Source organism: Larus michahellis, chromosome W (genome assembly GCF_964199755.1).
Source record: "Larus michahellis chromosome W, bLarMic1.1, whole genome shotgun sequence".
Lineage (NCBI taxonomy): Eukaryota > Metazoa > Chordata > Aves > Charadriiformes > Laridae > Larus > Larus michahellis.
The window spans coordinates 23993778-24018554 of record NC_133929.1 but is presented as its reverse complement, the minus strand read 5'-3'; the positions used below and the strand labels follow the sequence as shown (position 1 = coordinate 24018554).

The 24777-nt window shown below is 40.6% G+C and overlaps 1 protein-coding gene across 1 annotated transcript in view; it reads left to right on the top strand.

The window, feature by feature from the left end:
- The window catches only part of LOC141735604 (excitatory amino acid transporter 1-like), a 60503-nt gene that overhangs the window by 18510 nt on the left and 17216 nt on the right, over positions 1 to 24777 (top strand). The gene's annotated exons all lie outside the window — the stretch shown is intronic.

Genomic DNA, 24777 nt, shown 5'->3' with positions numbered 1-24777 from the left:
GGACTCCAATGAATAGTGACAATGTTAAAAGCAAGTAGTAAGGAACATGGTCCATCCCCTCACCAAGATAAAAACCAAGGCACACAAAGTGACTTAAATAATAAAACAAAACACAAGTAGAGGTCACAATTAATGGCCAAGTTGCAGGTGCAGTTGCTTGAAATTACCTATAATGAAAAAAGGATAATATTCAAAGAAACAACTGAATCAGAAATAGTCTCTAAGCCACTCCCGTACTTAAGTCAGGAAAAACACAGCATCAGGATATGAACAGATTCAACTGGTGAAAAGCCAAATTTTGCCCAAAGCAACTTATAGATATAGAATGTGGAAAATTAATCCTGTGACATGTTGTATAATGTTAGGCAAATCATGTTAATTTCCTTTTATGATAAAGTCACCCATCTAGTTGACCAAGGGAAGTCAGTAGATGTGGTGGGTTTGGATTTTAGGAAAGCTATTGATACTGGGGAAGTTGTCACGGCACCAAGCCTGTCCTGATTTTCCTTATACTACTTATAGTAGTAGTATATATACTTCCTTATACTACTTTCCTATACTACTTTCTCAACCAGTTTTGCTCTTTTTTGTTTTTGGTTTTTTTTTGCTAACAGCATATTATAATTGTATGTGGAATAAATAGCCTGCCTAAGTCTTATACATAAATCCTGAGTTTAGAATCATAGAATCATAGGGTTGGAAGGGACCTCTGGAGATCATCTAGTCCAACCCCCCTGCCAGAGCAGGGTCACCTTAGACTCCTGTTTACAAAGATACTAATATAAACTCTGTTGTTTGAGATTTGCTGCTCCATCTGGATGCGCATAAATCTCTGGGGCCCAATGGTATTCATCCCATGGTACTGAAAGAGCTGGCTGATGTCATTGCGGGACCTCTCTCCATTATTTTTCAATGGTCTTGGGAGTCCTGAGAGGTCCCAGTTGACTGGAAGCTGGCAAATGTTGTCCCAATTTTCAAGAAGGGTAAGAAGGAAGCCCCTAGTAATTACAGGCCTGTCAGTCTCACTTCAGTGCCTGGTAAAATTATGGAGAAGGTTATTCTGGGAGTTATCAGAAAACACTTGAGAGACAATACAGCCATTGGTCATAGCCAGCATGGGTTCACGAGGGGAAAGTCCTGCTTAACTAGCTTAATTTCCTTTTGTGACAAGGTTACCCATCTAGTTGACCAAGGGAAGCCAGTAGATGTGGGGGTTTTGGATTTTAGTAAAACTTTTGATACTCTCTCTCACAGCATCCTTCTGGATAAACTGTCCAGCACACAGCTAGACAAGTCCATAATACACTGGGTGAGCAATTGGCTGATGGGTCAAAGGGTTATAGTAAATGGGGTTACATCAGGCTGATGGCCAGTCACCAGTGGGGTTCCCCAGGGATGAATTTTAGGGTCAGTGCTCCTTAATGTTTTTGTAAATGATCTGGATGCAGGAGTCGAATGTACATTAAGTAAGTTTGCCAATGATACTAAATTAGGAGGAGCTATGGACTCCCTCAAGGGTAGAGAGGCCTTACAAAGAGATCTGGATAGACTAGATTGCTGGGCAATCACCAACCATATGAAATTTAACAAGAGCAAGTGCCAGATTCTCCACCTGGGACAGGGTAATCCTGGTTATATGTACAAATTGGGGGATGAGAGGCTGGAGAGCAGACCCGCGGAAAGAGATCTGGGGGTTTGGGTTGATGGCAAGTTGAATATGAGGCAACAGTGTGCCCTGGCAGCCAAAAGGGCCAACCATGTCCTGGGGTGCATACACTGCAGTGGTGTGGCCCCACCTCGAGTACTGTGTGCAGTTTTGGGTGCCTCAATATAAGAAGGACAACAAACTATTAGAGTGTGCCCAGAGGAAGGTGACCAAGATGGTGAAAGGTCTTGAGGGCAAGATTTACGAGGAGTGGCTGAGGTTACTTGGTTTGTTCAGCTTAGAGAAGAGAAGGTTGAGGGGTGACCTCATTGTAGTTTACAACTTCCTCAAGGGGGCCAGTGGAGAGGGAGGTGCTGATGTTCTTTCTCTGGTGACCAGTGATAGGATACAAGGAAAGTGTCAGAGAGGAAGTCGAGATTGGACATTAGGAAAAGGTTCTTTACTGAGAGGATGGTTGGTCTCTGGAAAAGGCTCCCCAGGGAAGTGGTCACGGCACTAAGCCTGTCAGAGTTCAAGGAGCGTTTGGACAACGCATTTAATCATATGGTTTAGTTTTAGGTAGTCCTGCGAGGAGCAGGGAGTTGGACTCAATGATCCTTATGGGTCCCTTCCAACTTGAGATATTCTATGATTCTATGAGTCTAGACTTCTGTATGGTATCTTATTCTTGCAACATTAGTTCCTCTTCATGAAATAAATCATGACGAAAACATCTGTTTGGGCAGTTTGATTTGACATTCTGGAGAAATACTGGGGAAATCAAAGAGGGATTGAACTGCATTCACAAGCAATTCTGTGACTCCTTATTTCATAATTTCATTGCTAACTATCGTTCATGGTGGTAGCGAGTAGTAAAATTGCATTCTTTCTTTAGTTTATAATTGTATCTTCTTTCCAAGACCGATGACTGAGACCTACTACTAAATAGTATACTAAAAAAACAGGTATTCTCAGCAGTTGCAAATTATGCTTCTAGAAATAGCTTTGTGTGATACTCCTGTGCTGCTTATTCTGCGAGCCAGATAAAGATTTCTTGAAAATGGTTATGAGAAGAAAAAAAGTTGCCATTTCTTGCTTTTCTGCTTGGCAGATTAAAAAAAAAACACCCACTGGATTTGTATCCAAGAGAGATGATACATTGCAAACTCTTTTGGAGACTTTTGGAGTTTAGGTACTTTCCCTGCTGTCACACTGATGTCAAAGAACCTCTAGTCTACTCACCTAAAGATCTCCCTTTCACGTATCACAGCCTCCAGACTTTCCCATTCTGGAAGTTGAAGTATCCTATTACAGCTTGGACACCCTTAAGATTTTTCACTGAGATACTGGGGGCCCTCAGAAGGGTCCTGCCTTCCAGTTTTCAAAGCTCATAAGAATGTGGTGCCCTGTCCGTAAACTGCCTTCTTACTCAGACCTAATCTGCACCCTTCTCTTCTTCAATTAGGATTTCTGTGAACATAACTTAATAAGGATGTTGACCCTTCTTGGGAGGGTTTACCACTTCTACATAATTTATTAAAAAAATAAAGCCAGTGAGGCCTATTCTATCCAAGCTATCCAAGCAACAGACACAACCTGCTAAGTTGCTATCAAATTTTTTCATGAGGAAAATAACATATACAGTTTGTTTTAAGCCTCCTGAGACCAAACACAGTAGTGATGAAGTATTCCTGTAATAGATTTGGGTTCCGTGACTTTTAACTTAGGCTTTAAGATACCATGATGTCGCTCATGTAACATTTCTGAAGTATAAGGTGTCGTGGTTTAGTCACGGTCGGCAACTAAGTACCACGTGGCCACTCATTCACTCCTCCCCCTCCTGGTGTGATGGGGAGGAGAATCGTAAGAAAAAGGCAAAACTCATGGGTTGAGATAAAGGCAATTTAACAGAACAGCAAAGGAAAGAGGAAAACAACAACAATAATACTGATAAAAGAATATACAAAAACGATTAATGCACAATTTAACTGCTCACCGACTGGAACCCGAAATGCCCAGCCCACTCCCGAGCAGTGATTTCTACCCCCCGCCAACTCCCCAGACAGCTCCCCCAGCTATATACTGAGCACTGTCCTTTGGCTAGTTGAGGTCAGTCATTCTGTCTGTGTCCCATCCCAGCTTCTTGTGAAAATTAACCCTGTCCTCACCGAAACCAGGACATAAGGTAATGCATTTAATTCATGTTTGCCATGGCTAGGAGCATGCATAAAGTGGTATCGTGCCTTTGCTGTTGACTGCATTGCATTACACTGTATGCACTCAGCCATGAGTCTCATACTTTACTCTTTCTATATCTCAATCTCCCCTCTGCAAAATGCTTGCCCAGCTCACTGGAGTGTTTGTACAGGAGTTTTATGAAACTAAATACACCAAGAATTGTCTGGTACAAATATACTTGTATGATCCATGTAACTTGCAAAAACCATGATAGTGGCTAATTTAAAACTAAGGTTTTTCCAGTCAACAGTATAGTGAGAGTTGAAAAGAGCTCTTCAGAAGTGGGTAACTTAAGCTTATGGGGTAAATTCTGATAGTCTGATTCTTTCTGCTAGCTTTTTTCTCCTTAATCAGTCCTGTGCCTTAACTCACTGAGAAAGAGGAATGGAATCTGGTCCTGCAGTGAGCTGAAGACTAAAATGTTTTACCTTCCTAAAGTTTAGTGCAAGATGTCTTGTCTCTCTTTTATTTTCTTTTCTTGTGACAGTTTATTAATAGTTCCCATAGCAGTCATCGTAGCCGTAGTAATTGTAAACAAATGAATTATGTGACCAAAAGTAGGAAGTGGTAGAACAGACAAACAGTAGCCATGTGGGCAGTTCCTGTCACGACTGGAGAGTGAAGGAAGCATTTTAAAAAAAAATGAGTACTCACCATCCTTAAGTGGAAGCAGGAGCCATACTGTATGAAGTCTGTATGTAGTTCCAGTCTTCTCCCATCTACTCGCTGACAAGTCTACAGTGGAAAAAATGCTATAACTTACTACAAGGTCCCAGGTGCTGTCTCATATCAGCCACAAAGGTTTATAATAATTTACAAGAATAACAGAATTGTAGGGGTTGGAAGGGACCTCTGGAGATCATTTAGTCCAACCCCCCTGCCAGAGCAGGGTCACCTAGAGCAGGCTGAATAGGAATGCATCCAGGCGGGTTTTGAATGTCTGCAGAGAAGGAGACTCCACAACCTCTCTGGGCAACCTGTTCCAGTGCCCTGCCACCCTCAAAGGAAAGAAGGTCCTCCTCATGTTTAGGTGGAACTTCCTATGTTCAAGTTTGTGCCTGTCACCTCTTGTCCTGTTGCCAGGCACCACTGAAAAGAGCCTGGCCCCATCCTCCTGACACCCACCCTTTAAGTATTTATAAGCGTTGATAAGATCCCCCCTCAGCCATCTTTTTTCCGGACTGAAGAGGCCCAAATCCCTCAGCCTTTCCTCATAAGAGAGGTGTTCCAATCCCCTAATCATCTTGGTAGCCCTTTGCTGCACCCTCTCCAGCAGTTCCCTCTCCCTCTTGAACCGGGGAGCCCAGAACTGGACACAGTACTCCAGGTGCAGCCTCACCAAGGCAGAGTAGAGGGGGAGGATGACCTCCCTCGACCTGCTGGCCACACTCTTCTTGATGCACCCCAGGATGCCACTGGCCTTCTTGGCCACAAGGGCACATTGCTGGCTCATGGTCATCCTGTTGTCCACCAGGACTCCCAGGTCTCTTTCCACAGAGCTGCTCTCCAGCAGGTCAGCCCCCAACCTGTACTGGTGCATGGGGTTATTCCTCCCCAGGTGCAGCACCCTACACTTGCCCTTATTGAATTTTATAAGGTTTCTCTCCACCCAACTCTCCAGCCTGTCCAGGTCTCTCTGTATGGCGGCACAGCCTTCCGGTGTGTCAGCCACCCCTCCCAGCTTTGTGTCATCGGCAAACTTGCTGAGGGTGCACTCTATCCCCTCATCCAGGACATTGAACAGGACTGGACCCAGTACTGACCCCTGGGGAACACCACTCATCACTGACCTCCAACTAGACTCTGTGCCCCTAATCACGACCCTCTGAGCTCTGTCTTTCAACCAGTTGTCTATCCACCTTACTGTCCATTCATCTAATCCACACTTCCTAAGCTTCCCTATGAGGATGCTGTGGGAGACAGTGTCAAATGCCTTGCTGAAGTCAAGGCAGACAACATCTACCGCCCTCCCCTCATCTATCCATCTAGTCATGCCATCGTAGAAGGCTATCAGATTAGTCAGACATGATTTCCCCTTGGTGAATCCATGTTGAGTACTTCTGATAGCTTTCTTTTCCTCCACGTGCCTTGAGATGATGCCCAGAACAAGCTGTTCCATCATCTTTCCAGGGATGGAGGTGAGGCTGACTGGCCTGTAGTTCCCCGGGTCCTCCTTCTTGCCTTTTTTGAAGACTGGAGTGACATTGGCACTCAGGCACCTCGCCTGTTCTCCAGGACCTTTCAAAGATGATGGAGAGATGATGGAGCAATGACTTCCCCCAGCTCCCTCAACACTCTCGGGTGCATCCCATCGGGACCCATGGACTTGTGGATATCTAATTGACCTAAATGATCTCTCACTTGATCCTCCTCAACCCAGGGGAAGTCTTCCTTCATCCAGACTTTCCCTGTTACTTTCCCCAATGCTTGGGACTCTTGAGGGCTGGGCCGAGCAGTAAAGACTGAAGCAAAGAAGGCATTCAGTAACTCTGCCTTCTCTGCATCCTCTGTCACCATGGCTCCTGTCTCATTCAACAGTGAGCCCACATTTTCTCTAGTTTTCCTTTTGCCTCCAATATACTTGTAGAAGCCCTTCCTGTTGACCTTGACATCCCTTGCCAGGTTTAATTCCAAGGAGGCCTTGGCTTTCCTCGTTTCATCCCTGCATACTCTGATGGCATTCTTGTAATCTTCCCAAGGGGTCAGTCCCTTCTTCCACTTACTGTAAACTTAATTCTTCCACTTGAGCTTTTTCAGAAGCTCCCTGCTCAACCATGCAGGTCTCCTGCATCCCTTGCCCAATTTCTTTCTCTTAGGGATGCACCAATCCTGAGCTTGGAGAAAGTGGTCTTTGAATATCAACCAGCTCTCTTGAGCCCCTTTGCCTTCCAGAGCTCTATCCCACGGGATCTCTCCAAGCAGTTTCTTGAAGAGGTCAAAGTTAGCCCTCCTGAAGTCCAAGGTTGTGATTTTACTTGTTGTTTTGTGAATACTGCCCCCGATCCTGAACTCTATCTTCTCATGATCATGACAGCTCAGGAAGCCCCCAACCTTAATGTCCTCCACCAGTCCCTCTGTGTTTGTCAGTACCAGGTCCAGGAGTGCTCCTCGCCTTGTTGGCTCCTGTACCACCTGTGTCAAAAAGTTATCATCAATGCACTGGAGGAGCCTCCTGGACTGTACATGCCTGGCTGTGTAGCCTTCCCAGCAGATATCAGGGTGATTGAAGTCCCCCATGAGAAGCAAGGCCTGTGATTGTGAGGCTACCTTCAGCTGTCTGTAGAAGGCCTCATCAGCTTCCCCATCCTGATCAGGTGGCCTGTAATAAACACCCACAACAGTGTCCCTCATATTTGCCTGCCCCTTAATCCTTACCCACAAGCTCTCAACTCTCTCTTCATCCCCCCCCAGGGAGAGCTCAATACATTCCAGATGCTCCCTCACATAAAGAGCAACTCCACCACCTTGCCTTGCTGGCCTGTCTTTCCTGAAAAGGACATAGCCATCCATGACAGCATTCCAGTCATGTGAGCTGTCCCACCACATCTCAGTAATTGCAATGAGATCGTGGCCCTGCAACCGCACACAGATCTCCAGCTCTTCCTGCTTATTCCCCATGCTGCGTGCATTGGTGTATAAGCATTTCAGAGAGGGAGTCATGTGTGTAGTTTTCACCCTTGAGGTGTGGTGTGCCTTCTGGCTCTCAGAAATACTGGCACGGTCCCCCACAAGTGCTGAGCAACTACACCCAGGCACCTCACCAGAAGGCCCAGTACCATCCCCACCCCCCTTCAGATCTAGTTTAAAGCCCTCTCAATGAGCCCAGATAACTCTTGTCCTAGAACCCTTTTCCCCCTGCAAGATAAGCTATTCTCATCCGTTACCAGCAGGCCTGGCATCTTGTAAATCAGGCCATGGTCAAAGAACCCAAAGTCCTGCCGGCAGCACCAGGCTCAAAGCCAGGCATTGATCTGCTGGCTCCTCCTATTTACCCCCTCGTCATTCCCCGCAACTGGGGGGATAGAGGAGAACACAACTCTCTAACCCAATCCTCCGCAATCGAGGGAGAATCTTCCTTACTCCAGGCTCTCTCTCCTACCTCCAGGGTCTGGGATTCCTGAGCTCTGGCCTTAGCAGTAAAGGCTGAAACAAAGAAGGCATTCAGTAACTCCACCTTCTCTGCATCTTCTGTCACCAGGGTACCCACCTCATTTAGCAGCAGGCCCGCATTTTCCTTAGTTTTCTTTTTGCTACTGATGTACTTGAAGAAGCCCTTCTTATTGTCCTTCTTATTGTCCTTATTGTCCTTCTTATTGTCAACGGATGGAAAAACTCTAATTCAACAGGATTCCAGAGAGGGCAACAAATGCTGTGGAGCCAGCATTATCCTTCTCTCATGAAGAAAAAGGAGGGGTCTAGCAGTAATTCCCTTTAATTCATTCTGGCAGAACAGACCTATAACCATCAATATTGCCTGTGGAACATCTTGGATACTCACAGTAAAGCTGGAAGCCAAAAATATTAACAGAAGTCAGTCTTACTCTTCTGTGTTTCAGTTTAAGAAATATAGCATTCCTGATTCAGTTCATATAGTTCATACATGACAAGTGAGAAACAATTAGGCAGTGTTTGCTCAATTTAGCTGGTCACCAGAGCAATGAATCCATTTTCCAAATTCTAAAAATTGGAAATTTTCCAATTTTCCCAAAATTATCTGATTTTTCATGTCCTAAAGAAATTATTTTAGAAGTCAAAGCAATCAAAACCCATCAAATCAATGAGAAGTTTTATACTGATCTCAGTTGACTCTAGTTATGGGAAAAAGAACAGAACTGACATTGTCTATGAGTGAAGCAATTTGGAACCTACAGAAAGAATCATAAAATGAAAATATAACTCACTTCTGAACCATTTCTGAAACAATTTTGCAATAGGAAATACACGGCAATCTATCTTCACAGGAGCCTGAGAATAGTTCTAAGTGAACCCAGATCTTACTAAAAATTAAAATACAGTGAGAGAAGAGGTGAGATTCCTGAATATAATGACACCGTATAAAATAAAATTTTATTATACCTTAAAAAAGAAAACCTAAGCATGATATACAGCATCCAATGGTGGAACACAGTACTATAGTTTTTGAAGCAGTAGTGTAGTTTTTGAAGTCTTATTCTCTGCAAGCAGTAATGCACAAACAGCAAGGGTGTTCAAGAAGAAAGTTTGCAATAATTAATGACAGTGAAACTAAAAAAACCCTCTAAAATTATTCGAGATTGCTAGTGGTCCTTAATTAAAGGCTGATATAAATGTCATTGTAAAATACAGCTTTTCTTAGTCCACTTAGACCACTATTCTTAGTTGTTTCACAAAGTATTGAATAACAGTTTGTTATACACTATTATTCAGTTTGCATTCTCCATGCAATTGAGTTTATAATAGGTAACAACCTTCCATCCACAAAGGCTTAGTTTTGATTTTTTTATCTTAGTTCAAATGCATAACATCAAGACTTTGCTTGCTGACAGGCAAGTCGCTGGCAAAACAAAAAGCAAAAGCTCTTTAGAAGAACATGTAAGAGTTAAAGCATCTTGTCTGGGCACTGATGGACCACTGTAAATCCACACTGCCTCTTTATTAACATTTCTGTTTCATCCAAACAGAAGGACTAAAAATATCTTAGGGACGATTCATAACAATTTTTTTTTAGTTCAATACAAAGAAATATGAACTGGTTACAGGAAAACAAAAATATTATGAAATGTAAAATTAGCTACATTAGATTGTAAATGGAAAAGACTTGGGTTTATATTTTATACTGCAAAATGTCCAAAATGCAAAACCAAGTCTCCTCAGCAGTTTGGGAATTAGGACACTAAGACCAAGCATTTTATTCAGGATATTGAAGACTGAAACTATAAAGAATGATGTTTTCAATAATGAATGACTCTGCGATAAAGTGATAGATGAACTAAAATGGTGCCAAGTACACAGTAATACACCTGGGAAAGGCAAACATGCTACACCTACACTTACACCTAATCACGAGCTCTCAGTTGGCCATTAGTACACAGACAAGAGTTCTCAGACTCACTGTGAACAGTCCAGAGAAGGTGACAAGGCTTATTAGTGGTATGGCATTCCAGTGAAATGCAAGGAGGGATTAAACAGACCATAAATTTTTGGCTTCAAAAACATACAACTGTGGAAGATCTCCATAAAAATCCACAGAAATAATGAATAATTTGTAGAGGCTTAGATGGAGTAACTATTTATTATTATATCTTGTAATGATTTTTCATAATAAAGAAAATATGGGGTGTCCAATGAAGGGACAGCAAGGACCTCCCCAGACTCCCAAGACCTTTGGTAGATGATCAAGAGGGGTCCTGCTGTAACATCCGCTAGCTCCTTCAGTATTCTGGGATGAATTCCATCAGGCCCCATGGACTTGTGAACATTCAGCTGATACAAATGGTCCGTTACAATTTCATTGTCCACAAATGGAAAGTCACTGTTCCCGCAGTCATAGTCCTCTGACTCAAGGGACTGGGCAGCCCAAGATCTATCAGTATTATTAAAGACTGAGGCAAAAAAAGCATTGAATGCCTCTACTTTTTCTTCATCCCTGTCAGGTGACCATCTTCAACAAGTATCAGTCCAATGTTTTCCTTAGACCTCCTCTTGCTATTAATGTACTTAAAAAAGCCTTTCTTGTTGTCTGACACAACACTGGCCAGTTTCAACTCTAATTGAACTTTGGCCTTTTGTGTCTTCTCCCTGCATATGCGAACCATGGCTCTGTAATCTTCCTGCGAAGCCTGACCTTACTTCCAGAGATCATACCATTTCTCTTTCCTCCTAAGTTCCAAGAGGAGTTCCCTGTTCAGCCAAATTGGTCTTCTGCCCTGCTCGCTTGACTTTCGACACAATGGGATTGCCTGCTCCCGTGCTTCTAAATATGGTTCTTAAAGACTGACCAGCACTCATGGACTCCTAAGCCCTCAAAAGCAGATTCCATGGGGACACTGCTAACTAGCTCCCTGAATAGCTTAAAGTTTGCTCTCTTGAAATCCAGGGTAGCAACTCTGCTGTCCTTTTTTCTCATTACACTGAAAATTTTAAACTCGGCCATTTTGTGATCACTGTGGCCAAGACAGCCACCTACCATAACATGTCCCATGAGTCCTTCTCTATTCACAAATAACAAGTCTAGGAGGGCATCTTCCCTAGCTGTCTCCCTGAGTACTCGTGACAAGAAGTTATCTTCCACAAACTTCAGGAATTTTCCAGACCTGCTCATCTCAGCAGTATAGTATTCCCAGCTGATGTCTGGGAAGTTGAAATCTCTCATAAGGACAAGGGCTACCAATCCAATATTGAATACTTGTCTCTTCATAGCACTGCTGAATGTTCCACCTGAGTTCTGAGCAATGGAGAATGAGGAAAGTCACTATGCACCACAGGAGCTGCAAGACTCAAGCCTTGGGTCTGGGTTCCAGTAAGATATTGGATTGTCTGGAAGACGAGGAAGGTTGTCCAGCTAGTTGTTCATCCTGATATCCACCCACATGACACAGCTCTCACTAGTGATGGAAGATAAGGAGGAGAATACAGTGACACTTGGGGCAGAAATCTCTAACTGGGAAAGATTTGTTGAGACTACAGTTATTACTAAGGATCAGCAACATCTGGTATTTGAGCTGCATGTTAGAGAGTCATAAAGCAGATCCTGCATCAGCTACAATTCCTTTCATCCAGGCACTCCTGTTAGTGAATATTTTCTCTTTACTTTCTCTTCCAGGCTGTTTCTGAATATATTCTATATCCTCTGTTTCAGACCTTGGGAAATGAATGTAACAAAATATAAACAATGCTGTTGCATATGGCATGAAGAGTGTCTCAGAAGATATCCCTGCAAATATTTAAGAGATTGCCTGGTTGGTAGGAATTGCTTTCCAGTTGCGTCATAGTTCCTTTTCATGGTTGATAACTTTTTGCAGAGATGTGGCACAGGGTGAAATACCTTTTCACTATTCCTTTGTTGCAATGTTCTCTCCAGATGAGTGCCTGAGGCAGCCACAAACACAGCAAAATGTTTGCTGAAACCTAGAATGTCCTTACAGAATTGACAACCTTTTTTAATTGGGCGGAAAGTCTCTCAATGTGAACTTTTTCATGTTCACACAGTCTGATTTCATTTTCTTCGTGCAAATCAGTCCAGGATGCTGTTATACTGCTGAACTTTGATGCAAAACTCTTATAACATCCCACCAGTCCCAGAAATAACTGTGGTGATGTTTTTTTTATTCTAGAAAGCGACAGTTTTGGCAAGGTCTGGGCATACTCTGACACTTTTATGCACTGCCTCAGATATTTTACTTGGGCCACCCTGATGACACTCTTCCCCATTTACACAAGGCCTTTTTCCTTTGATTCTCTCTAGGACTTGATCTTCCCAAGTTTGACTGAATACAGGGATGTCATTGATGCATAACACAGCAAAGTTAATTCAATTCACCTAAAAGCCCCATCTATCTGTCTCTGGAAGGTAGAAAGTGCCATCTGAATTCTAGAAATGGGGCAAAAATTCCTACAGCCCCTACCTGTTCTCAAGGCTGGCCTTTCTTGAGTGGCCTGTCTCAGTGTTTCTCAGGTCAACAGAGGTTGCATATTTTGCTCTCCTGATCTTGGCCAAGAGTTCATCACTGTAAAGCATGGCATTGCCATCTGAGAGAGGGACACGTGCAATCAGTGCAAACACAGATTCCTCAGAGATTTAGCAAAACAGGGCAGTTTTGTACACCACAAACTTTCAGTTCCTGGTGCTGTGAAGACAGTTGTATCTAGCAAAATGGCAAGAAAAGCAGCTGGGATGGCAAGCTCTTAAATTGTGGTTCCTCAGATCACCAGATACAAGTGTCTCATGTACTCCTCCTATAGTCTCCTGAAGGGACCTTTTTCTCTGCAGGAGTCTATCAAAATCAGCTATACCAACACTGATCTACAAAGAGAAGTAAAAACTACTAAGACACAGAAAGACTTGTGAAAAAAGAAATTGTATTATTATTTATGGGGCCATTTCATGGGGGAAGTGAAAAGATCAAATTCTTCACCGTCTGACACAATTGAATAGCAATTCTATTCTAATACTGAGTAAGAAACATGGGAATAAAAACAGTAGAGTGCTCAACTATCATGCCATCAGAAGCTTTCGGATCTTAATGTTATTCTTAAAGACCCATCATCTCTTGAAGTCAAGTATCAAAGCAAATTAAGTCCCTGGCCCTCTGGTTGTGAAGAAAACCTCAAAAATAGGTCCTGACTATATTCTGAAAACTCAAGAGTCACATAACAGAGTACTTATTTTTAAAAATGTTGTTTTCTAAGTTATTCCAATATTTGGAGAGCATGACTTGTAATTTGTGAGTAGAGCTATCAGTTCTGGTATTATTCTTTAAGCAATATACATCTTTGCTACTTCACTGGAATTTGAAGAGCCTTGTGTCACAAGTTCTGAAGAGATTTTTGGATTAAGTACATTAACACAAACGTTTACTTAGATGCCTCAGTTAAGCATGTTTTCAGGGTCAGGCTCTGGTTTGTAATAATTATATACTTAACCAGAATACGTGTTTTTTTCATCCTCTCACCTTTTCATCCTCAGGCAACTATACCGATAGCTCTTTACTAGTGGTAGATAAGAAAAAGAAAAGTAACACATAGTACTAGAAGTACACTATTTGCACTAGAATTAACGTGCTGATGCTGATTCCTTCCTCTGTAAACAGCTCTTATTTTCTCTCTACTTGTATGCAAAGATAAATACTTACTTTATTCTGACATTTCGCCACCCACTTCTAACTTAGATCTAAATACTTAGATAAATTCTCCAGTTAATATAGTTACTTTTCAGAGTTAGAGAAAAAATAGGCTTTGGTCAATAGTTCATCTAATGAATGGCTATTTCATTAATGAATACATTCTTGCACTGAATATCAGCTTTGTTCAATATTTACAGTTGCAGTATGTCTTGACTCCCAAACCCCTGAAAACAAAGTTAGAGAATATTAGCTTACTAAGCCTTGCTAATACCTGTCTCAAGGCTAATGAAGCTGTGCAAAGGGCCTGCATCCATAAAGAAAATAAAGCTTTCAAATTCAAGATAGGATGCTTAGTAGTTAAAAAGCAAATAGGCTGCTTTTCTGTTCTGCAGAGCATCACAGTCCAATAATAACAGCGATCAAAAAAACTACCTTCTTTTTCATCTTAGTTTAAAATCAACTGATATTTTCATGATTTTACCTCAGACCTCTCACAGAAATTCATATCCTTAATCCTGCCTGCAAGCAGATGATGCCCAGATGGTAACTGTATAACACTTGAATTGTGAAAGTGAAAACCGATTTTTCAGCCGTGCTTAGCACTGTAACATCCTGGAAAAGAGCTGAATAATATCATTAAAAAGTACTGATTGGTACTGTCAGGCATTCCAGAGGAAGTCTTAACTTCTTTCCATTGCCTCCTACAAGTCTGTAATGTGGAGAAAGACAAAGCAAAAGTGTATGGCTTTGATGTTGCAAGATTGTAACTGAATCAGTGATCCAAAGTTCAAGAGGTCATTAAAACAAATGAGTACACTGCAGTACACTCTATTATTGGAAGTTTTAGTGAAGCAGCCAAGAACTGGCTGGCCAACAATACTGGATCACATTTTGAGTGAGAAGGTGATACCTCCAGCATAGAGCTGTGACAATTTACAGATCAGTAAAATCTCATACCCCAAATCCCATGTCATTTTGCACATAGAGGTATGTCTCTCTTTTTTTAGACAGGCAACCTTAATTTTCCATTCTTTAAATCTTGCACCTCTCTGACTAGAATTATATTCACTTAATTTTTCTAGCAATTTAACAGAAGCGTCTCTTCAGACATCTGTTACATACTGAACATGTAAAAGCAAATGCATTTTTATATTAGACTGCATTACTAGCTACTGAGCCTTTAGGGATACCTTTAATTTCACCTCTGTATTCTGAAGTATGTCATATTATTTTTTCAGTAGCAGCTAAAGTAGATCAGGAGTGATTTAGCATAGTAAATAGTTTACAGCTTCATCACATGGTATACGGCCAGTCAGATAACAGAAGCACTGTACATTTGTGGGATGTTGTTTAATAAGTGCTGCACATACAAAAACATGTCTTTGAAGGACCAGCGTTTTAGCAGATTAAAAGCTTCCACATGTATTTTAAGAAATTGCAATATGGATTTTATGGAGCACTAAGTAATGTGCTTAACACCATTCAGAAGGGAAAAGTATCTTTATCAGCGGTATCTTACTGGGATGCATGGTTAAAGTAGATGGTTTTGGCAATATGTTGAGAATAAGTGAAAAGTAGTATTTTCATCCTTGGGGAATAGGGTGGAAGTCTGTTACAACTACTAGCATATTTATTTCAGTCTTGTAACAACATGTCCTGTAGGATTCAAGCTATCTTAACGTGCTTTGGCTTATCAGCTACTACAATCAACTTTTTTCTAATTAAACTGAAATAATTTACCATGTTCCATTATGCTTTTTCTTAAGCAAATGTTCTGTGCTCGTTGTTTCACTCCTGATACGTAAAATAAGCAGCTTTATGCCCGACAGAAGAATCCCATTTCCAGGAAAGGTTAGTCCAAATGTCTGGACATAAAAGGATGTCTTTTCAGAATTGCATTGTGTGGGTAGTGGCAGTGTTTTGTTACCAAAAAAAATTGTGAGCTGCTATTTTCTGTGTTCCTGGGTCTCTGATTTTCGGCTTGAGAACAGTCAGCCCTTTGTACTCTGTTATTACAATGAGGTAATCAAAGAAAGAGAGTCTTGGTTTGAGACTGTCAGCTGTTACTAATCACTGCTCCATGGCTTGCTGTGAATCCCTGCTTGCTTCTCCCTCCTGCCCTGCTTAGCACACATAAAGAAGATAAATTGCTCCCTAGTTTCCCTTCTAAAAGGATATTGTTTGGCACATTCCAATACTGTGAGCAAAAGGTGGAATAATGCGAAGAGTTAAATGGGTATCTGAACAACCCCACAGCAGGGTCCTTCTCGGGCAGATGTGAGTTTCAGGAAATGTACTTTCCTACCGGTTCTCTGAATGTATTCTGTTATCTTGCAACTCCAAAAAGTAAAACAACTACACTTTTCAGAACAGTACATCATATTCCTGCAGTAACACAAATGTCACTGACACTCAATAAATCATAGAATCATAGAAATGCAGCATCTAAGTTTACCATATTTACATATTACATTTTAATTGGAGCTGTAATACTTTGGTGTCTAAAAAATATTTATCAACAACAAGCACAGTCTGGGGAGTTTTACTGAATTTTTTCTTCCTTTACTGACTGACACTGTCCTGATACAGAGAATAATTTTATAGGAAGAAAATCAAGTTATTTGTGCATGTGTAAAAAAGCACCATGGAAGCAAGCAAAGTAAGAAGTGAGCAAGGCTGTGGAATATCCTACCGTGAAAATAGTTACAGAAGAAATAGTAACTGATTTGAACCTCAAGCTCAGTACATTTATAACCAAGACTGTATAATATACCCCCCAGGTCCTGCACTTGGGCCACAACAACCCCATGCATCACTACAGGCTTGGGGAAGCATGGCTGGAGAGATGCCTGGCAGAAAAGGACCTGGGGTTTCTAATTGACAGGCGGCTGGACATGAGCCAGCAGTGTGCCCAGGTGGCCAAGAAAGCCAATGGCATCCTGGCTTGTATTAGAAATAGTGTGACCAGCAGAAGGAGGGAGGTGATTGTCCCCCTGTACTCAGCACTGGTGAGGCCACACCTTGAGTATTGTGTCCAGTTCTGGGCACCTCAATATGAGAGAGATATCGAGGCACTGGAGCGAGTGCAGAGGAGGGCAACGAAGCTGGTGAAGGGCCTGCAGAATAAATCTTATAAGGAGCGATTGAAGGAGCTGGGACTGTTTAGTTTGAGGAAGAGGAGGCTGAGGGGAGACCTCATCGCTCTCTACAACTACTTGAAAGGCCATTGTAGAGAGGTTGGTGCTGGTCTCTTCTCACAGGTAATTAGTGATAGAACGAGAGGGAATGGGTTCAAGCTGCAGCAAGGTAGGTTTAGGCTGGACATTAGGAAAAAATTCTTCACAGAAAGAGTGGTCAGACACTGGAATAGGCTGCCCAGGGAGGTGGTGGAGTCACCATCCCTGGATGTGTTTAAGACTCGTTTAGATGTGCTGTTAAGGGATATGGTGTAAGGGAGAACTTTGTAGAGTGGAGTTGATGGTTGGACTCGATGATCCCAAGGGTCTTTTCCAACCTAAATAAAAAAAAAAAAAAAATATATATTTGCTTGCTCTTTAAGAATACTATACTTGATGGCCCAGGAAATACTTTTCACCATAGATTGCTGTCATATTTTTTAATAAGATAACAACTAATCTTGGTGCACTGAAACCAAGCTGTTTCATAAAATTAAAGTAATGTTATTCCACTGAAAGAGCATTATCAGTGATGAATGACAATAAAATGGTCTTTCATTCATAGTTAACTGCAAGGTAAAAATCACTGTAAAGCCACTGGAGATTATTTGGGCATCTACCATTCACACCAGTCAGTGATGTTCTGACAGTATTTTACCATGGTTTCACAAACATATTCCTTCTAATGACGAAGCTGTGGTTAGAAGAACATGTGTTTGCAGCCAGCAGGATGAAGGATGAAAAACCACAGTCAGTTACTAAATATTTTCCCTCAACAAGGTTAGAAAGGGATGGAGGAAAAAATTTGCAGCTAGCATACATTGCACCTATTTGGTAGCATATTTTTATGCTGTTTCCATCAAGAAGTATGGGACCAACAGAAAGTACTATGTTCAGTTTTCATCACTTTTCCTTGTGCAAAAGCTTTCAGAATCACTGAGCCATATCCAGTGTCCATATTCAGGTATAATTCAAACTAAGGGCTCTATGAATACCAAAAATAAGTATGTATGGCAAGGTTAGGTTAGCATCCGATATAAAAGGGATTTTTTTTTCATCATATACAAACTTTCTCCTCACTGTGGCGGTGGAGAATCCACAAAGGCAGGCACACCACTTTATTTAAGTGCTTATATGGACTCTTCTGCATGTTGTTAAGTCCCACCTTTCTGTTAAGGTATGTGATTTCTCTGATTCATAGAATGGTTTAGGTTGGAAGGGACCTTAAAGATCATCTAGTTCCAACCCCCCGCCATGGGCAGGGACACCTCCCACTAGACCAGGCAGCTCAAAGCCCCATCCAGCCTGGCCTTGAACACTTTCAGGGAAGGGGCATCCACAACATCTCTGGGCAACCTGTTCCAGTGCCTCACCACCGTCATACTGAAATTTTTTTTCCTAATATCTAATCTAAATATACCCTCTTCTACTTTGAAGCCATTACCCCTCATCCTATCACTACATGCCCTTGTAAAAAGTCCCTCTCCAGCTTTCATTCACTCATACAGTGAGACTTTTTTCTTAAATGTAACAGGAACATCTGTGTATCTTCAATAGGATATATTTTTATGCTGATTTTTTTTTGAAGGCAGTGCTGGTTTGAGCAGCCATGGCCCTCCAGAGCTCTCCTGATCCCAGGCGCACACCTTTGTTCTCTCCTTGTCATCAAATTGTGGATGCTGTTTGCTCAGCTGTGTGGTGAGAACAGAGCCAGCTTAAAGATAATCAGGGGAAAGTAAGGAATGCTTAACTTGCTTTAGCTGCCACCAAAGAGCAAAGGATGCAGCCAACGCGAAGTAATGGCAAATTGCTGCCAAAAAGGCTAGACGTGCTCTCCTTCTGCTTCCCTTGTACAAGTTCTGGTGTTCACATGACACCATTCTTGTTTCAGAATGACAAACTGACAGAAAAACTAACCCTACAAAAACTGAAGTTAATAGTTTTCTGGTGGAAAGGGATAGGGTAGGACTACAAAGCTGTGGGGCAGGTGTAGTCCTTTAGGAGCCACTCTTATCAATTTAATTATCTCATTAAATTGCATTACTATATCTGAGCCATCGGTTTCATTCGTCAGCTTGGCTTAATCACCATCACATAATTTTTGATCAAATACAATTACTAATTTTCCTGTGAGATATTTATCCAATGTTCTTATAAGGCCTGGAAAAATTATTAAAATATCTAATTTCATTATTTATATTTCCATATTGAAATAAGGATAAGTTAAACTGAGATTTGGAGACAGCTTGTCCCATCAGTTCATGCAAAAAGGCATACAGAGCTATATTTCAGACATGTATTTTATGTGGCTTCAGGAAGTCATTAGCTGTATTAATTTAATATTAATTAACTTCACCAATGCATATAGTTCTTTGAAAATGTTACTTAGCTTTTTTCTTTGCAATTTTATTCTTTTACTGCTATTAAAAAAAATAATCTAGAGTTTGGACTAATTTTGGACCTGATCTTGTGAAGGCCCCAATTTTCAAAGTTTTAAATATTATTTAACTTTTGGTTTTTGGAAATGCTCAGCACCACTCAGGATATGCTCAGCAGCTATCAGAATAAATCTCTAGAGCTTAATCATGTTAATTAAACTCAGGCAATACTTCAACTGTCTTTATCTAACTATTGTTTTTCCTTAGAATTTTTCTGTCAGCATATTTTACTGTGACCTTGCACAGTGTTATTCATTTCCACAAATCCTCATCAACATGCACAAAAGGGATTGTTCTCATGGTCTCATACTGAGAGCTTACTCATCACACAGTGCTTAGGGGATGTAGGGGTTCGGGAGTAGCCCATTTAAGACTGCTTCATTAGGAGAGTGAAAGACAACCTTAAGGAAACAAAATTAGGGCAACAGTCCTGAATCAGCAGTTGCCATTATTGCTGTTCCACCATAGGAGTCTTTAACAAGTGACTGCAATTTCCTAATGAAGAGACTGCAAAAATAAACAGGAAAATAATTACCAATAAAAAGATGTTAGGTTCATAATGTTTTGTTTTTAAAGACTGAGTCTGAAACATCTAAAGGAAATTTATATAAAAATCTACATTAGCAAGGAAGTGCTATAAATTTGGTTCTAATATGTTGAATAAGGAAAGAATTCATAATGATCATAGAAAGCCTCTCTTTTTTTATTTCCAGTAGTCGATATTTATGAGGACCAGAATGGACAGTTTGTTCTACACACTCATTCAGAACTGGTTCATCATTTTATATATTTAAAATCTTCATCATTATGTATCAAAAGTAATTTTAAATAAACTGAAAGTTAAAAATATTGTGGGTAAAATGTTAGATTCTCTTACAGAAAACACAAGAATTTTAGTATAGGAAAGCAAACATATAAACTTATTATTTTTTCCAAAAGTTTTTAAAGGGCATCAAAAAGCATGCATAAACAGGGACTTCTCACATGAAAAGCAGTAGTTGAGCATTTTAATTTTTTCAAACTGAAATGATACACATGTATCCTGGTTTCAGCTGGGACAGAGTTAATTTTCTTTCTAGTTGTTGTTGTATTTCAGATTTGGTATGAAAGGAATGTCAATAATACATATTGTTTTAGTTGTTGCCAGGTGATGTTTATAGTTTTCAAGGACTTTTTTCAGCTTCCCATAGAAGCTGAGAAGAAGCCTAGACAGAACAACGGAATGGCCAATGAAATATTCCATATCATAGACATCATGCTCAGTATGTAAATGGGGTTAGCTGGGGGGGTGGGTACTCACGATCACTGCTTGGGACAGTGCCAATTCACTGGGTGCTGAGAGTGACTTGTGTCATTATTATTATTGTTATTATTATTTTTTTCCTTTTCTAATATTGTTCTATTAAACTGTCTTTATCTCATCCCATGAATTTTATTCCTTTCCCCTCCTTTTCTCCCTCTCCTCCTGTTGGGACTATTTGAGGTCAGTAAGTGTAAAGAAAAACATTCCATCTAAAAACTGCCAGTTATGGGCCCTGATTCAGCAAACCACATTAGTTACTGATTAACATTAAGGACAAATTTAAGTTCAAGATTGTTTTGCTGACTAGGGGTTTACACACAGAAAGAGGGCCTCAGTCATATCAGCTGCTGACCAGTCATCAATGTTGTAAATATGTATATTCTGTCTAATTATGTAAATATCTATATCCCTTCTTTCTTAAAAAAAAAAAACCCAGAGGCAGAAACTCTTAGGTACTGTAACAGGAAAAGTAGATATATGCTTAAACTCAAATCTCAGACTTTAATAGCTCATAACTTATGTCTTGAGGCCATTGGGCTGTTCTGCAAGAAATCAGTTGATGCAGTTGCACTAATTAAAGGAAGAAAGTGTTCTGAAGTTGTAGGACTTTTTAGCATAGGCTCTGCTTTTTGGCTTTTAAAATAATTCATTGGAATTTATTTTTGAACAAGCAGATCCAATCTATTATTGTCTTAAATGTTATCTAAAGAGAATATACTCAGTGTATTTTATCTTTGATCTTACTGAGGAGTATCATCCCTCTGTGTTAGTGTGCCCTAGTATAATCCAAGATTACACATAGACTATGTACAGCATGCTTACAATGTTGAGAAAACTAAAAACAACAGAAGCAACTCTGGATTTATAAATTCTAGAATTCTGTATAATCTAGAATCATAACTACAGTAAATATATATAAAATTGGCACAAAACCAGTAATAGTATAGTAGCTATTCAAGAAAGTTGCTACGTTTAGTTCATGATAATTTGCAGAACCATGATCGTCAGGTGAACAATCAGAACTATCAGATTAACAATTTTTAACAAATTGTCCTAACTAGATTTTTTCTCCTTTTCCCAGCATCCTTTCTCTCTCTTTCTCCTTCTCTTACAATACCCTACTTGCTTGCTTGCTGCCTTTCCTGCATCCTAAAATATTTTCATTTCTTCTCTAACCTTTGTTAAAGAACAACATAGTGCTTTGCTTTTTGTCCTGACACTCTGGAGAACTCCTTGTCATGTCTTTATTTCACCCACAGCGTGACCGATTCCTCACTTATTTCTCAAGGGAGAGAAAGAGTATGTGAAGGGAGAGGACAGGGGTAAGGGCTTGGGTTTGTTTGTAGTTTTACAGACTTATGCCTGCCCCCTTCTTTCTTCCCTTCCCTCCCTCCCTCCCCAGCAATACATAAAAAAATCATTCCCATTCATGTTGTGTGCATGCACACACTGTGAGAAATTACAGGCGCTCTGCTCAAGGTTGCCTTGACAACTTCAAGGGACCGGTGGCACAGCAGTTTCCCAGGTTCCCTGGGGAAAGGGAAGTGAGGGGAAAAGAGGAGGCAGAGGTGCTGGAGCCAGAAGCTGTGTGGAGGAGAGAGCAGGGAGCAGGATGAAAGGGACACATACATCTCCCGTGGAACAATGGGAGTTTTGCTGACTGGCTGTGAAAGGACACACTGAGGATACAATGGTCTGTGATACATGAAAGCTTCCAGACTCTGACATGAAACCCTTCCAGAGACCCATTCAGCTCTAAGAATTCTTGTCAACATCTTAAAATGCAAAGAAAAGAAACCCCTTAATTTTCTTATGTTTTAAAAACAGATTTTAAATATTTTTTAGATAATTCTTGTTGTTGGTATGCTGGAAGCTTTTGCAGTTTTGGACCTGGAAGATACTGAGTGTACCTCTCGTGAGTTCCCTGAGTTCCCATTAACCACAGTGGGAGGGAAGGCTGCCCAGCAGCTCCCCAGTAGGGGCTCTCTGAGGTGAGAACTTGCTTCCTCCTCATATAGCTTTTGTTCATACTTATGTTTGTCATCCCTCCGCTTTGAATGCTTACTGCTATATATGCCACGAGCGGTTAGAGCTCAAGAAGAGAGGAATTGCTGTCCCCCACTTTCAAGCTGAGAAGTCATTTATATGATAAGCAAGAGCAGAAATGAGACTGAGCAACCTAAAATAAGGGGCTGTGTAGTCACAGCGCATAATAGGAAACCAAGCTGGAAAGCAGCTTATAAAGACAAGAGCATGACTCTTGCTCTCTGACATATCACTTGCACACAGTTCACCACTCAATCCCAAAATCAGTCCAAGAAAGAAATAGAACCACAAGCCCCAATCCTTCAACACAGCAATCTTTAATGGTAAAATACGTCCTACACACCTAGTGATTTTTGAAGTGTAGGAGACTCAACCTAGTATCAAGTGTGGAGTACAAAGAAAATTAGGCTTGATTAAAGCAGTAAGCACATATGCCTGCGAACCCTCTAGACTGACAGTGCTCAGCATCTGGTCCTGAATCTATTACCTGGTAAGGGCAGGATACTGGGAACTCACTGATTTAACATCTGTGCATTTCCAAATCTTCTCAACAAACTATATAGGTTAAATTTACCTTTTCATACTCAGGATGTAAACCAAGTTTAAAGTCGATCTTAGCTAAAATGAAAAAAACTATACAGACCATTGCTGCTATATTAGAAATAGCAAGAACATAAAACATCAATGAAAATATATAAAGACAAAGTTGACAGGACTAGTATGCATGCATTCATTTTTCACTTTTTAAATCACACTTCTTTTTAAGTTATATACTGATACTTTAAAAATAAAATTTGTAACAAATGCTGTCTCATATAAACATTGTACAACTCAGTAGAAGCTCTGAAAGACTCCAACAATTCTTAACTTTATTTTTATGCATTGATTAATTATATTTGCATTATTTTGCATTTGCATTATTTTGAGGACTCTAAAAAAACAAGCTACAGAATTTACTTCCTGTTTGTAAAAATAACTATTTATTACTTGGTAGTATTTGCCGTTTTCCTCACAGAATTTTAAAACATAAATGTAAACTTACCACAAGCATTATCATCCAGTTTTACTGATGGAAAAGCTGAGCAGAGAAATGAAGGATCAAGTGCTTCAAATGTTGGATTTCCATTTTCAGTTTCTTCCTGTGTTTGTAACACTTTGTTCTTCCATTACAATGGCACATATAAATCAAGCAATTCAGAGTGCAAATCTAGTAATCACCCTTTGCAATTCATTTTGTGGGTACAAATCTTACTGGCTCTAATTGCTTCTGATGAAAGGACAGGCAAGACCTAGCTGAAATGAAAGGGTAAGTATGAAGCATGTGATTGGTTTTATACTTTGAAGATTTGATCAGAGCCTGGAACACAGCCTTAATCTCAGTTACATCAGTGACTAGAGTAGTTTCACTGTAACTCCAGTAGCACATATTTCCTCCTTTAGAAGATAGACAGAAGTATGACATATCTACAATGATAAGCATTTTGAGAAAATATTTAGTTTTGCCAGGCCATGATTCTAGTTTTATGTTTCCATATTATTTATATTCACACAGTCCTTTTGCCTTACTTTAAATGCTTTCTCCTCGGAGATAAGTACCCAGAGTGTAAGGCAGGCAGCTTTCATTATCTTCTGTACATTCAAAGATGGCATCTAGATAAATATGTGGGCAGTCCACAAAAGTTCGGATTAGACAGTGACATATAGAGGTACATAGGAGGAGATAATAAAGCAAAGAGATCTTTTCCTGACCCCTTTCTTCATTCTGCACTTTGAAAGCATGATTCCAACAAGAAATGCCAGCACTGTTTTGAGACAGATGGTGTAGACCTCCAGATTAAGTATGGGGAAGTTATTGACTACTTGAAATTTTAAGAAGGAGCAAAGGGGCATTTTAAGGAGAGGAACACTAACTGCACCTGTTTGGAAAGAGAAAGAGGATTTCCATTTCTGACAGTCCTCATGAGACACTCCTCCTCAGAAATTCAGAGCTCTTTCCCTGGCAGAACTGCACCTTCATTTAAAAAACACAGTACAGCCCTGTTGGTGCAATCTCATGAACAAATACTTTAGCAGATGCCATAACTGAGCAGCCTAGCATTCATATTAGATC